The following is a 14,767-nucleotide window of genomic DNA, read 5'->3' as shown; positions in this document are numbered from 1 at the left end:
CAGCAGCAGCAACAAGCGCGGCAGCTCCGCCCTCTCCCAACTGTAGCTTGAGGGACAGTTCCCAACCGCCAATCTCTCGTTCCGTTCGGCCTCCTAGGTGGGGGTGGGTGGGTGGGTTGTCACCGAGATGAGCCAATCAGAGGCTTTCCTCTGGCACCACGGCGGCGTTCTTTGCGGGGGGTGGAGACAGAACGAGTGGGAGGAGCCGAGAGGCGGGGCTGGAGTTTAGGAAGAGGAGGGAATGGCTGTCATCAATGAAGTCATATTCATAATCTAGTTCCTCTCGCTGGATCTGTGCACTCCGGGTGACTCAGAGAGAGCGAGAGGGAGAGTCCTTGCGCTCCACTCTTCCCCAGCAAGGTAAATATTGCTTTACAACTCCCTGCCCCCTCCCGTCGCCTCATCAACCATCCTTCCCTTTCTCGTTTGCTTTCCTGCTACTCTGGTGGTGGCTTTTTTGGGGGGAGAGGGGGGATGATCTAGGTAGCGGTGACTGTGCACCCTTCGCTTTTCCCGAAGAAAACGAAATGCTCCTGCCGAGGCTTTTCCACCCACACCCATAAAAACAAGTCTCTTCCCTAGCTTCTTTTGCCTTTGATTTTTTGCCTCGCGCTGTCCCCCCCCCCACACCTTTAAAAAAATCTGAAGAAAGTTTGAAGGTCCAAAAAAAGCCTTGAGGTTTTTTTTTTTACTGTTATATATGTGTGTGTGTGTGTGTGTGTGTGTGTGTGTAAACAAATGCGCCCGGCTCGTGACATTTCATAACAGGAGAGCGCGTTGCTGCTGCTGACTTTGTGAGTCAGCAGCTGAACCCCGGGAGAAGGGAAGGTCGCGAGAGGAGAAGGGCTGCGCGGCTTGTGGCGAGAGAGGAGCGGAGCGGAGAGGGGAACGAGCCCGGCAGCGGTCAAGGATCAGCTGCTCCGGGTGTTGTGCTTCGATCCAAAGGGAGCTTTAAGGAGAGCGAGAGCGAGCGGCTCTCCGGGCAAGCAGGCAAAAGAGAGCGAGCCAGAAATAGACTCCCGCCTGGAGAAGCTCGCCTGCTTCGGTAGATTGGGTGTGTGTGGGGGGGGGGGGGCGGTAGATTGGCTCCGTCTCCCCGTCTCTCGGCACGCCTGAGCTGTTTTTTGGGGGTATCAATAAGGAGAAGTGCTGGGAGGAGGATTATTCCTACTCCTTTCCCTCCCCGCCTCTCCATCTTCTCGGCTTTCTCTCCCCCCCCCCCCGCTTCGGCGATCTGGGCAACTGCAGGAAGGTTCTGCTGGCGGAGGTGGGAGAGGGTGTGTGTGTGTGTGTGTTTTGTGTGTGTGTTTTGTGTGCGCGCGGGGTGGTTGCAGCCCGTGGCTGGGGCGGCAGGAAGAGTGTCGGAAGTTCGCAGCTCGTGTCCTGCCCCGAGGAAGGCAATCGCGGGGGGGGGGGCAGAGGGGTGTTTTGCCGGGGGTTGGCGGGTGGAGGTGGAAAGGGTGGATTGCTGCGAGCGCCTGGGTTTCCCTTCCTTCCCTCCATCCATCCCTGGCCCGTCCCCTTAGTTCAGACGCGGAGTTTTAGATGCGGCCCAGCAAGGGTGAAGCAAGATGGGTGGGAGGGTGTGGGGGCCCTCTCGTTCCAGAAGCAGTCTTAGCCCCCGGCGCCAAGGAGGCCATGATCCGGATAATCTTCCTGTCTGACTGTCACAAACATTATACAGTACACACGCGCGCTGGGGGGGGGGCAACGGCGATTTGTGGTGGGCAGTGGACAAGCCGGGACGCGATCGGGAAAGAATCGTGGTCCCCCGTTGCCTTCCCGCTTTAGCCTCTGCAACAGAAATGGGTCGATCGGTTTGCTTAAGTCCCCAGCCGGCTTTGCGTTCGCCTGCTGCCAAGGTGGCGCGATGCGTGTCCCAAAATAGCCTGGCCACTCCATGCTTGTTGCCCCCTTACTCCTCGTCCCAGACAGCCCCCCCTCTGCAGCAGAAATACACAACAACGCACCCCCCCCTTTTTTTGGCTATCGTATCCGTACCACAGCCCCGCCGGGGGGCCGAGGGGGGAAGCGATCGTGCGGGAGCCCTTATGGATGGCGAAAGGTGTTGCGCGTAAACACACACCGCACCCCCTTGGGGGAAGAGAGAGCGAGCCCCCCATTCCCCTTCCCTTGGAGCAGGGAGCCTCGTCACTCGCCATGATTTGCTTATGGTTGCTCGGCCGGGCAGGAGGGGAAAAAGTTTTTTTTTTGGGGGGGGGAGAGAGGATGGGGGTGATGATGAAGTGCAACCGGGAGGCGGCGGGGGGGCAATTGGCGCCTGGTCGCCTTTGGAGTGAGACTTGCGTGGGGGGGGGGGGAAAGAGAGAGAGAGAGAGAGAAGAGCGACAGGAGGGACAGCTGTGAGCCAGCCTCTGCGCGCTGCTGCTGGGAGAGAGGAAGAGGCGAGGTTTCGCCCGGGTTTGGGGTGGTGTTTTTTTCCCCCCTCCCCTCCCCTCCCCTCCCCTCCTTCCCTGTGTCTGCTCAGCAGTGCAGAGAATCAGGAAGTCACCGCAGCCAAAAAAGGACTCTCCCTCGCTCTCTCTCACTCTCTCGCACACAGACATGTTTGATCGCTGTGACATGATGACGGAAGGAAGGGAGGCGAAGCGAGGCCTGCTGTGGCCCTGAGAGAGAGCCAGAGAGCTCTCTGGCCGCGCCGCCGGCCTTAAAGCCGCCCTGTGGATGCCCCCGGTGATACTTTGGAAAGGTAAAAAAAAAAAAAAAAAAAAAAAAAAAGGCTCTGCGGGCGTTGCTTGGGGAGCGAAGAGGAGGAAACGCAGGGATCGGAGTGGAAGCGGCGGCGGCGGGGCGGGGGGAGAAGCAGGGAGAGGCGAACCTTTGCAGAAACGAGCTTGGAGCTTCCTTCCTAGCGATCGGGATCGTAAACTTTCAAATACGGCTCTGCGAAAACGGATGCCCTGCCGTCGTGTGCTTTGCCGACTCTTCCCGGGTGTATGCGGGGCAGGGCGGGTTGCAAGCAAGAAAAGTTGAGGCCTATGTAGTTTTAACAAACTCACGAAGGGGCCGCGAAAGCGTCTCGGAAGCCCGCGCTGGCGGGTCACAACAGATCAATAAGGATACTGTCACCGCCAGGGATGATTATATCCATACGTGATGAATTTGGGGGGAATTATCTTTTCTGGGTTTCTTTTCTCTTTAAGGAAGTTAGAAAACACATGGTCGTCTTTGCCTCCTCGCTCCTTCCGGTGAATATTGTGCAACTTACAAGGCCTCATGGGAGAGTTTCCCCGAGTCCTCCATTTGTTTCAGACGTAATTATGAGAGAGCGCTGCGTTCTGAAGTGTTTCATCTACATCGTATTACCAGCTATTTACTACAGACAAGAGTGGTTGATTAAAACGACTCTTCCGACAGTGTTTTTAAGCCAATGAGGCGTGCTGACGGCTTTCCTTGCTTGCATCTTAATGTGATTGTGGCGATTGTATTTTTACCCCAGTTTAAATAGAAATTAGTTTGTGGAAGTTGGGAAGTTTCTCTGCAGATTTTAGATTTGTTCAGTTTGCATAAAAAATTGCAGCCACAGAATATAGCTGTGCATGTTTTGGGGGGTGAACAGACTAAGTACTGTGCTTGAAATGCAGCTAGGCATTTTAACATGGTGTCAGACATTTACAGCATTGTTCTCTGACCTTCATTCTTTTGTGTGCTTTTTAGTTCCTTCACTTTAGCTTCTTTTAGGAGCCATAAACTCCTGAAGTCTGGACAATGAATGCAAAGCCACTCTTCCATTCCTTTAGTACTATAGCAGCTACATGTTAGGAGGTGGGGCAGCTTTTTGCTGTGTGAGTTCCTGTATTGTTATGCAAATTCAGGCACACTTTCTCTTTGTGACCTTAATTGCCCTATTATTCTCTTTCTTGGGTTCCCTCTCCTCTTGTCCAGGGTCCCTTTGTTACTGTGGGAGAGAATAATGAAGCAGAAGGACAGAGTTTTTACGTTCATCTGTAATTCATCAGACATATGAGACAGAAAAGGTCCTTTCAGTTATGAGCATTTTAAAGCAAATTCAAAGTTAAGTGTGTCATGTAACAGATGTGGGCTCAACAAAGGTGAAAGTAACGCTTCATTAAATAAGTATTTTTCCTGAGTTATGCCTGTGCTTCAGGACCAGCCATACTGTATGATTTCATAAAAACTCTGCACCACCAGAGCATGTTCAAAGCAGCCTTAGATCTTTTCTTTTGTTCACAGCTAAAGTGGCTGGTGTGCGTTCCTTGTCAAATTTGAAGAGTGCTTTGACCAACAGTGGAGGCTTGAGGCTGACAAGAGAAAAAGAAAGTCTTTTAGCTTGCATTTCTGTATAGTTAATTTTGGATTTCCATTTAATATATTCTTTTCAAAAGTTTCACTGAAATTAACATCCGTCTTCATTCATACATGCACAAATACACTTTTGGTTGACTTTGAAGTTGAGATCAAGGTGGATGGATTTTTCTCTGCATTTTAATTTTTTCTCTTTAACTCTTGAGTTCCTGATTATTATTGTTATGATCCATGCATGGTGACATCTCAGTTGAGAGCAAATGGGCATGATCACCTGATTTTTTTTAACGTTCTTCCATTGTGTTCCTATGGTTCTCATTAGTTTTGAAGATGTCTGCGTGTGAAGTAGGCATCTTTTCCTACTGCTTATTCAGAGTTTACTTCTGTTGAGTTACTTCAGTGTGAATGTTGCATAGAGAGAAGTCTTCAAGAGAATAAATTACCCATGTTAAAACCAGATCTTAGCTATGTCCCAAGGGTAGGATTCAAAGAAGCCCTCTTTGTAATAATGAGAGTTGCACCCAGTTATGCGCACAGAAACATGTAATTTCTCCCCCCATAGCCCTTGCATACCATCTAAACTTGCTCTGGGACACCCCTAATACTTTGGAGCAGATAGGGGTGCAGGAGGGGCTGTGCTGGGGTTTAGGTATCTATTGCTTCCACGGTGTCCATGCCACTGAAAGTAGTGAGTCACAGTGGTGGAATGATTTCAAACACAGTATGGTAATAGTGATGGATATTTTATTTCTTCATTAGATTCAGTTTCTTCTGACTTTTTAAGAGTTAGGTATATTTTTGTTATTGCCATGGTAGAAGAGGTTTATTCAAGAGCAGACTGGGTTATAAATTCCCTTAAATTTGCTACTTAGTACAATAATATTGAACTTCATGTAGTAGTGCCAGTCTTCTAAATTTGCTTGATCTTCTCTGGGCTCTGTCCTAGGATAAAACACTCATTTATTGTACCTTCTCTGTTCCAACCTGTTCACTGTCATGTCCTTCATGCCATTTCTTCCTTCTGCCCTTATCTACACAGTGCCAGTCTAGAGTAACTTCAGTAGTGTGCTGAAGCAGTCAATGAAGTACTGTAAATTTCAGTCTTCTTTTTTTAGTAGGCCCGAGGAAGAATTTTGATGTGCAGTTCTTGAAAACTTGATTTTTAACTTGTTTTTAAGCTTATTGCCAATAACATACACAATATTATTTCTCTCTCTTGGCACTATCTTGTAGTCTCTTGAGGGGTTGTGTCTCCAGTCTGCAAAATACTGGTTACAGTTGCAAACAACAATTATATTTCCCTTTCAGTAAGTTCCTCATAGTGGTTAGCATTATGTTGCCTGTGATCAAAAGTGGTTATTCTGTCCATATCTTATTGGAAACACAGACCGAAGTCTTAAGAAAATGTATGGAAGCTACGCATGACAACCTTGAGGTTCAGTGGTAGAGCACACTTTGAGTGCAGAAGATCCCAGGTTCAATTTCCAGCATCACGACACAGAGCTGGAGAAATTCTTGCCTGAAACCTTGAAGAGCTACTGTCTGTTGAGAGTTTGGTACTGTACTGAATTCCAGTACAAATGCACAGCAGAAGTGCCAGCCGGTTCAGGCAGAATTTAGCTAGAAGTTCCCTTTTGTACCCGCCTCTCACCAAACACTAGCATTTAAGAAATAACACTCAGGAGGCCTTATTTTGTATAAAAGAAAGAAATCTATATTCTACTCACGAAGATAAGCATTTGGAAGGTTTCAGGTAGATACAGGAATAAAAACAGCAAATACAATGTCCTTCTGTTCTGGTCCCACGTGGCTGGAGGGGTCTCCAGGCTCAGTGGGCCGGCATGGAGTCTTACATCTTTCCAGGTGAAAAGCGTGTTCAGGAATGCTGACCAACAATGGTGGTTCAAACACCTCATGGCCAGGAGGGCCAGAAACAGGGGTGGAGCCTCCCTACCCGGGAACAACAAAACTCTCTAACTGGTCAGTATGTAAACAAACAAGCAAACAAGTTAGTTTGTGTTGCAGGCCCTTCCCCTTTGAAATTTGCATCAAGATTGCTTGATCATCCAACATCCCTTCCCAATCTAGTATGCTAAATTTCAACAAGTCCCATCATGCTTCGCAGGTTCTGGAAGCGATCTCTTGGTAGAGGTTTCGTCAAACCAGTACCAAACTCTCAACACTGTCAAGAAGTGTTGACAACATTAGGCTAGGATGGACCGAAGGTATCACTCACTATAATGCACCTGCCTGTGTTTATATATACCCTTGTCTCACAGCATAATTTGTGAAGCAGATCAGTCACATTGCTCTCTTGGAAGGGTTTATTACTTTCCTCAAATGAATTGCTGACTTGAAAGCTGTGCAGAAGTTCTTTTGTAGCATTGAGGTTCCTCTACTAAAATATTCTTTGCCTGTGGCTGTGACTCTACTAATCAAATATTCATCCCCTACCCTTAATGGCCCTATGGGTTGTATTGGGAGTACCAACTCTAGTGTCACCCCATTATGTGACTGCTCAAATGTTTGATTAGATTTGATCTTCAAAGTCCTCTGTCACAGTATACATCTGCAAATATCAAGCACTGTATATTCAAAAGTACTGTATGCTTATTGATTAGGCCATTTGGCTATAGCACACAGAAGAATAGCAAAGCAATAATAGCTGGCTGGATAGCTCAGTAAGTTGGATGTGGATCCAGACGTTTATTTGAGTCTCCAGTGTGCCTGCTAGAAGAAGAGCCAACCTGCGCAGACTTGAGGAAGCTGCAGAGTTCTATAATGCCTCCTGAAGAAGGCAATGGAAGGGTAAACAAGTTCTGAGTACTCTGTATCTAGAAAGGGTTACTATATGTGAGAATCCACTTGGTGATGTATAATTATTAATAACTGCAAGTTGCTTACTTTAATTTAATGACAGTCACTCTATTCCTTTGCAAATGGATGCATCTGTTCAAAGAATATTGGAAGATTTGAAACAATGTAGAAGATTTCCTCTGGTTTTTTTTTCACCTGGAAGCAGCTAATTGGGAAACTCAATTGCATCCTACATGTGTCATAGTGATTCTATGAAGAATGAAGATTTGAAAGGTGAATTAAAATCTATAACATTAATGGTGAATGTTAAAGAATGGAGGTGCTGTCATAGGCCAAAATCCTCTTAGTTATACTTGTCATATAATGCAATTAGCAGCAGTCTAAGTGGCAAATTGAGATGTTAGTATAGATTCGCGAAGGCTTTCACGGTCGGGGTCATTGTGGGTTTTTCGGGCTCTTTGGCCGTGTTCTGAAGGTGGTTCTTCCTGACGTTTTGCCAGTCTCTGTGGCCGGCATCTGCAGAGGACTGGAGTAGGAACTCTGTCCATGCTCTGTTGGTGTTTGTTGGATAGTATTTATAGCTGTGGGAATGGCTTTTGTCTTTTTTCAGGAGATAGAGTGATCAGCATGTTTTTATCGTGATAAGGTGGGATGGGGAGATTATCTGTCACTGTGATTGATGGGTGTCCAATCCTCTGAAGATGCCGGCCACAGAGAGTGGCAAAACGTCAGGAAGAACAACCTTCAGAACATGGCCAAAGAGCCCGAACTCCTACAAAAATCCTGTTCTTGTCTTCCATTTTATGCAGGCACCATAGCCCTGGATTAGGCTCTGACATCATATATCCAATATCAAAGGGCACATTTTAGTGCTGCTCCCTAATCCACTTTCCCATATTGGTACAGCAAGTGACTCCTCTGGTGCCTTAGGAACAGGGCAACAGTACTGCAAATGACAAGGATAGAGGTCCCACCAGCAGATTCAGATAAGTCTCCCTGGGACAACTTTATGTTGACAAAATAGTGGGGTTTAGGGTTAATTGAGAGAAGAAAGGTGGATTATTGTGGGTTAGATCCATTTTACCTAGAGTGAATACCATTTGCAGGCCAAGCTTTGGAACAAGAATGGGGTTACTATATCTGGGTGCATATTTTCTGATTTCTACACTTTCATAGTTTTTTGGATTACTTCCCTCCCAAACGTAATGCTCACAGTGTGATTATTAAACTATATATTTATTTTAATAATGCCAGACACCATAGATAGCTGTGGAAATTTAACAGAGAAGCATATGCACTTCATTAAAAAGTATATAGTCTTTTTTTGATCTTCTTGTTACATAATCAGTAGTCTTAATTTACTGTTTGACTCTGTATATAAAATTTTTATCTACATGAAAAATGCAGTTTTCTTTCCATACTAATTTAAGAATGATAGAGGGTTTTTTCTTTTCTTTTGTAGGATAACAAAAACATTATAATTTTATGTTACATTTGTTGAAATACCTGAGGATGATGCTGTACTAGATTTTTGGCTGCTCTCATTTTTGATGTTGGAATGTGTTTTAAGTGGCTGAAGTGCAAAACAATATTTGGCTACCCAATCCCCCCCTTCCCACTGATGTTGCTGCTTTTGTACCATTTTGTAGAAATTATCATTCATTTTTGAGTGGTTGCAGCCGGTCAGAGTTGGTTCGTCATCTTTGTAGATTAATATACTTAAACTGTGTTATGACAGTTCTTTAGATAAGCAAAGGTAATATTTGTACCATACCTTTTTTTTTTTTGCCATCACCCTGCATAGATTTTGGACAGGTAGGAAAGTTTGGCCTTGGAGTTCAAAACGAAGCAGGGCAAAGGCTAATAGAGTTTTCTCAAGAGAACAAGCTGGTCATCACAAACACCCTTTTCCAACAACACAAGAGGCGACTCTATACATGGAAATCACCAGATGGGCAACATCGAAAGCAGATTGACTATATTCTCTGCAGCCAAAGATGGAGAAGCTCTATACAGTCAGCAAAAACAAGACCTGGAGCTGATTGTGGCTCTGATCATCAGCTTCTCATAGCAAAATTCAAGCTTAAACTGAAGAGAGTAGGAAAAACCACTGGGCCACTCAGGTATAATCTAAACCAAATCCCCTATGAGTACACAGTGGAAGTAAAGAACAGATTTAAGGAACTAGATTTGGTGGACAGAGTGCCTGAAGAACTTTGGATAGAGGCTCGTAACATTGTACAGGAGGCAGCAACAAAAACCATCCCAAAGAAAAAGAAATGCAAGAAAGCAAAGTGGCTGTCCAACGAGGCCTTACAAATAGCAGAGAAGAGAAGGGAAACAAAATGCAGGGGAGATAGGGAAAGTTACAGAAAATTGAATGCAGACTTCCAAAGAATAGCAAGGAGAGACAAGAGGGCCTTCTTAAATGAACAATGCAAAGAAATAGAGAAAAATAACAGAAAAGGAAAACCAGAGATCTGTTCAGGAAAATTGGAGATATTAGAGGAAAATTTTGTGCAAAGATGGACATGATAAAAGACAAAAATGGAAGGGACCTCACAGAAGCAGAAGGCATCAAGAAGAGGTGGCAAGAATACACAGAGGAATTATATCAGAAAGTTTTGGATATCCCGGCCAACCCAGACAATATAGTTGCTGACCTAGAGCCAGACATCCTGGAGAGTGAGGTCAAGTGGGCCTTAGAAAGCCTGGCTAACAACAAGGCCAGTGGAGGTGATGGCATTCCAGTCGAACTATTTAAAATTTTAAAGGATGATGCTGTTGTGCTACATTCAATATGCCAACAAGTTTGGAAAACTCAACAGTGGCCAGAGGATTGGAAAAAATCAGTCTACATCCCAATCCCAAAGAAGGGCAGTGCCAAAGAATGCTCCAACTACCGGACAATTGCACTCATCTCACACGCCAGCAAGATTATGCTCAAAATCATACAAGGTAGGCTTCAGCAGCATGTGGACCGAGAACTCCCAGAAGTACAAGCGGGATTCCGAAGGGGCAGAGGAACTCGAGACCAAATTGCCAACATGCGCTGGATTATGGAGAAAGCCAGGGAGTTCCAGAACAACATCTACTTCTGCTTCATTCACTATGCAAAAGCCTTTGACTGTGTGGACCACAGCAAACTATGGCAAGTCCTTAAAGAAATGGGTGTGCCTGACCACCTTATCCATCTCCTGAGAAACCTATATGTGGGACAGGAAGCAACAGTTAGAACTGGATATGGAACAACGGATTGGTTCAAAATTGGGAAAGGAGTACGACAAGGCTGTATATTGTCACCCTGCTTATTTAACTTATATGCAGAATACATCATGCGGAAGGCTGGACTGGATGAATCCCAAGCTGGAATTAAGATTGCAGGAAGAAATATCAACAACCTCCGATATGCAGATGATACCACTCTGATGGCGGAAAGTGAGGAGGAACTAAAGAACCTTGTAATGAGGGTGAAAGATGAGAGTGCAAAAAACGGTCTGAAACTCAACATCAAAAAAACTAAGATCATGGCCACTGGTCCCATCACCTCCTGGGAAATAGAAGGGGAAGATATGGAGGCAGTGACAGATTTTACTTTCCTGGGCTCCATGATCACTGCAGATGGAGACAGCAGCCCCGAAATTAAAAGACGCCTGCTTCTTGGGAGGAAAGCAATGACAAACCTTGACAGCATCTTAAAAAGCAGAGACATCACCTTGCCAACAAAAGTCCGAATAGTCAAAGCTATGGTTTTTCCTTTAGTGTTGTATGGAAGTGAGAGCTGGACCATAAAGAAAGCTGACCGCCGAAGAATTGATGCCTTTGAATTGTGGTGCTGGAGGAGACTCTTGAGAGTTCCCTGGACTGCAAAGAGAACAAACCTATCAATTCTAAAGGAAATCAACCCCAAGTGCTCATTGGAAGGACAGATCCTGAAGCTGAGGCTCCAGTACTTTGGCCATCTCATGAGAAGAGAAGACTCCTTGGAAAAGACTTTGATGTTGGGAAAGTGTGAAGGCAAGAGGAGAAGGGGACGACCGAGGATGAGATGGTTGGACAGTGTCATCGAAGCAACCAACATGAATTTGACACAACTCCGGGAGTCGGTGGAAGATAGGAGGGCCTGGCGTGTTCTGGTCCATGGGGTCACGAAGAGTCGGACACGACTAAATGACTGAACGAACGAGGAAAGTAGGAGTGGTGTGGCGGCCACTTGAATGGGTATCCAAAGGGAATGCAGCCCCTTGACTGGGCAGTGCCTGTGCTTCCAGGCTGTTGGCACTTCATGACTGCCATGTTCTGGTCATTGCCTTTCTGGCTGTCACCCACAAGAGACTTGTCAAAAGAGATTGTTACCTATTGTAGTACACAACATTGTGTTACTTTGAAAAAGTGGCCTCTGCATCATTTCAGCTCAGCCATACCTGAACCCCATGCCCATTTAAGAAACAGGGAAAAGAGGATTGTTGTGATTTTGTATAAAATTATCATAGTGTTCTGCATGGCAAGATTTGAAGTATTTTGCTTCGGTTGCCATCTCTTTCAGGAGGAGTAAAAGCCCTTTGAGTGTTTGCATATCTTATAAAGTGATTGCTAAGAAAATTGAGATTTTTCTTGAGATTGCATGAAATAGTGGACCCTTTATAACAGGTCAAGGGACACCTCCACAATATTCCTTAGGAGATTAAAATGGTGTAGTTTATTTGCTTTCTAAAATCTTATTGAAATCTTAGATTTGCTGTACCTGAACAACTTGCACAGAGCGTTGGCACTCGATGAGAAAGAACCAAGGAGAAGAGAGTGAGCCATGCCTTTTACGTGTATGTGCTGAGGGTGGGGGCAGGGGTCTCGCAGGCTTAGATGTTCCAGGTATGACTGTGCATAGGTGCAAGACTCCTCTATATGAGTCACTGAGAACACAAAGAATAGTAATTACACAGCACCCCTTCAGTAAAAACGCTGAATCTAATACAGATTTGCTCCACCACTCCCATGCAACACCATCTTTTGCATGCAATTAAATGTAATTTAATTGACGGCTATAATAATCTAGTAATAATACTGATTTATGAATTGATGACTATTGTACAGACCTCTGGAAACAGTAAGGGTTAGAAGCAAGTCAGAAAAATATTTTCACCTCCTAATCTGGTACCATGTAGGTGTATTCAGAGAGATTAGTCATGCTGTCTGGGGATGATAGGGATTGTTATTTAACACATGTGGAACACTAATTGGTGGAAGGCTGTATTGGGTCTTGTTCACTACCACAGTCTCTAGATTGAGGATATTAGTGTGAATTTCTACATAGCAGCCTCGTACCGTAGGCAGACCTTTGACTTTAATGATTCTCTTCAAGGTAGTTGGACTTTATGTCGTTCTCTGTAACTGGCTGATTCTAAATTACATTAAAAAGTAGCAGAAATACATGCTGGACTATTGTTTCAGCCTTTGTGTATGCTAGCTTTACCACAGTTTATTTCTGGTTTTATGCACTCTGCCTTGCAGTGTTTGCACAGATCAAAGAAAGACATAATGTTATGCTGAACTTTCATAACAATATCCTGATTTAAAATATGGATGGAAATCCCACAAATTAGTTTCTGTAGCTATGAGTGTCTTTTCATTTCCCGACTACATTTTTCTCATTTGTATCTGCTCTTTCTCAGCAAATGTATTGGCATATGGGATATATGTACAAGTGTTACACTAGCAATTATTCTATTAACACAGAATGTAACAAGTATATGCATGTGTATGAGGGAACCTGAGAGCACAATGAAAACCAGTGAAGCCTAGATATCAATGGGGGATGGACCCGTGTTCATGTACAATGCAAATTCTGTAATCACATCTGTTGGATTACTGTAGGAAAACGTGATGAAGCACATGATGGGATTCAAGTGCTGGCAGCAGTGTCAACTGACACTACATAAAAGTAATGTAACCTGGACAGCAGAAATGGCTCGTATAAAGAGATCAACAATTAGAAACCCACTACATTCTTCCAGTTATGAAACTTATATGCATGTGATTTAGAATTCAGCTCTGACAGAATCTGTGCAGACATGCATGTTTTGCGCCTTCTAGTGCTGCACAGGTTCCCTCAACATGTTCTTTCATGAGATAAATGTACATGTTTGAAGTGAAATGGTACACATAGAGGTACAGTTTGCCTAAGACTCAGAACTGTTCCATTATCATGACATTGGGTCATCTTGTCAAGTCGTGCAGGCCCAACTAGAGAGATGGGGTATACGAATATGAATATCCCTGTACAGCTGGAGTTAACGAGGGTCCAGCCCATGGAGCCGGACCATCCACTCACATGTCTGCCGGCGGCAGCGACCCTGCTCACCCTTCCAATCACTTCCGAGCACCGTTCTCTTCCTGGTTATCTAGCCACCCCTGGCACAGGGAGGGAGGATGAGTCTCCCTGCAAGGCTGCTGATCGGCTAGCTGAGTGGCGACCTGGAGCAATTGGAATGAAGAGAGGGGCTGCCCCCCCGATGTGCGAGTGGACTGTGTGGCTCCAAGGGCTGGACCCTCATTAACTCCAGCTGTGTGGGGATATTCATATACAAATATGAATACCCCATCTCCAATCGCAAGGCTTTACCATTCCTTCAGCTGTCTCACGCAGCCAGTTGATGTGAACTCTTAAGGGATCAGAAAAAAGCATGTTTAGATGCAGATTGTCTGGAGTTCTGTCTGTGGAAGTATTATCCCCTGATGCCAAGGAGACCTGCAATCCTTAACCTCTTGTATCCATGATGCTGGCTAGTTTGTAATAATACATAAATTTGTGCCGTCAAGTAATTTCCAGCTTATGGTGACCCTTCTCAGGTTTTTTGTTTTGTTTTTGTTTTTTAAAGGAATAAAGTTTACTGTTGCTTTCTTTTGGGGGCATCCTGGGACTGCAACTTGCTCAAGGCCACACGGGCTGGCTCTTCTTCCGGGAGAAAACTCCCAGGGGAACTGAACTCCCTACTCCTGGGCTCCAACTCAGTGAACTATCCAGTCAGGACACAGCTGACTAGATTCCAAGTTCTTAATATTAAAGAAGCGTACATAATAAAATAATGTATAATAATGCTATCCTGTGAAATTGGATAATAGCATTCTTAGATTATTTTCAAAGACACAATGCTCAAGTGGCTTATTTATGTAAAGAACACAAAAGTTTTCTAATATCGATTATTTATACAAGACTTGCAGTTGGAAATCTGTTAAACAAATCTTAACCTTCTAACTTGATTGTAAGTATTTCTACATGTTCTAGGGATGTGCTCTTCATTAAATGATACTGTGGTCAAGGTAATTTTATGGACACTGTTAATTAAGGTTGCAATAGCTTGTGGATACAGTAGACATGATGCATTTGATAGACAACTTTAGTTAATATAAAACATAACATATTGCATCCCAGGACAGTAGTACAAAGTTCCTCCTTAATTCTCTTTCAGACTTCAAACAAGTTGCTGTTTAAATTTAGCTGTTTCCACACCGTTGCCACATTCCACTTTGATTAGTTTTTCTTGTACTCAGAAACGTCACAGTAAAAATAATTTTTAATGGTGATATTTGTTGCAAGAATGTATTTGTCCCCTGCACAATTTTGGTATATCTCGGTTGCAAGCCCCCCCCCCCCAATGTCGTCTTT

At 44.7% G+C, this 14,767-nt stretch overlaps 1 protein-coding gene across 4 annotated transcripts in view; it reads left to right on the top strand.

Annotated features, from left to right (window-relative positions):
- Window positions 1–181: 181 nt before the first annotated feature.
- Window positions 182–14,767, top strand: part of SMARCA2 (SWI/SNF related BAF chromatin remodeling complex subunit ATPase 2) — a 152,066-nt gene continuing 137,480 nt past the window's right edge. For 2 of the 4 annotated variants that reach the window (XM_020801559.3, XM_078385052.1), the window contains exon 1: window positions 182–360. The gene's annotated coding sequence lies outside the window, so the exon portion shown is untranslated. Of the gene's footprint in view, window positions 361–806; window positions 1,046–2,341; window positions 2,711–14,767 lie in introns of those variants that run through there. The other 2 variants (XM_078385051.1, XM_020801558.3) reach the window with 2 other exon arrangements.

This window comes from Pogona vitticeps, chromosome 2, assembly GCF_051106095.1.
Source record: "Pogona vitticeps strain Pit_001003342236 chromosome 2, PviZW2.1, whole genome shotgun sequence".
NCBI lineage: Eukaryota > Metazoa > Chordata > Lepidosauria > Squamata > Agamidae > Pogona > Pogona vitticeps.
This window is presented reverse-complemented; position numbering and strand designations above follow the sequence as displayed.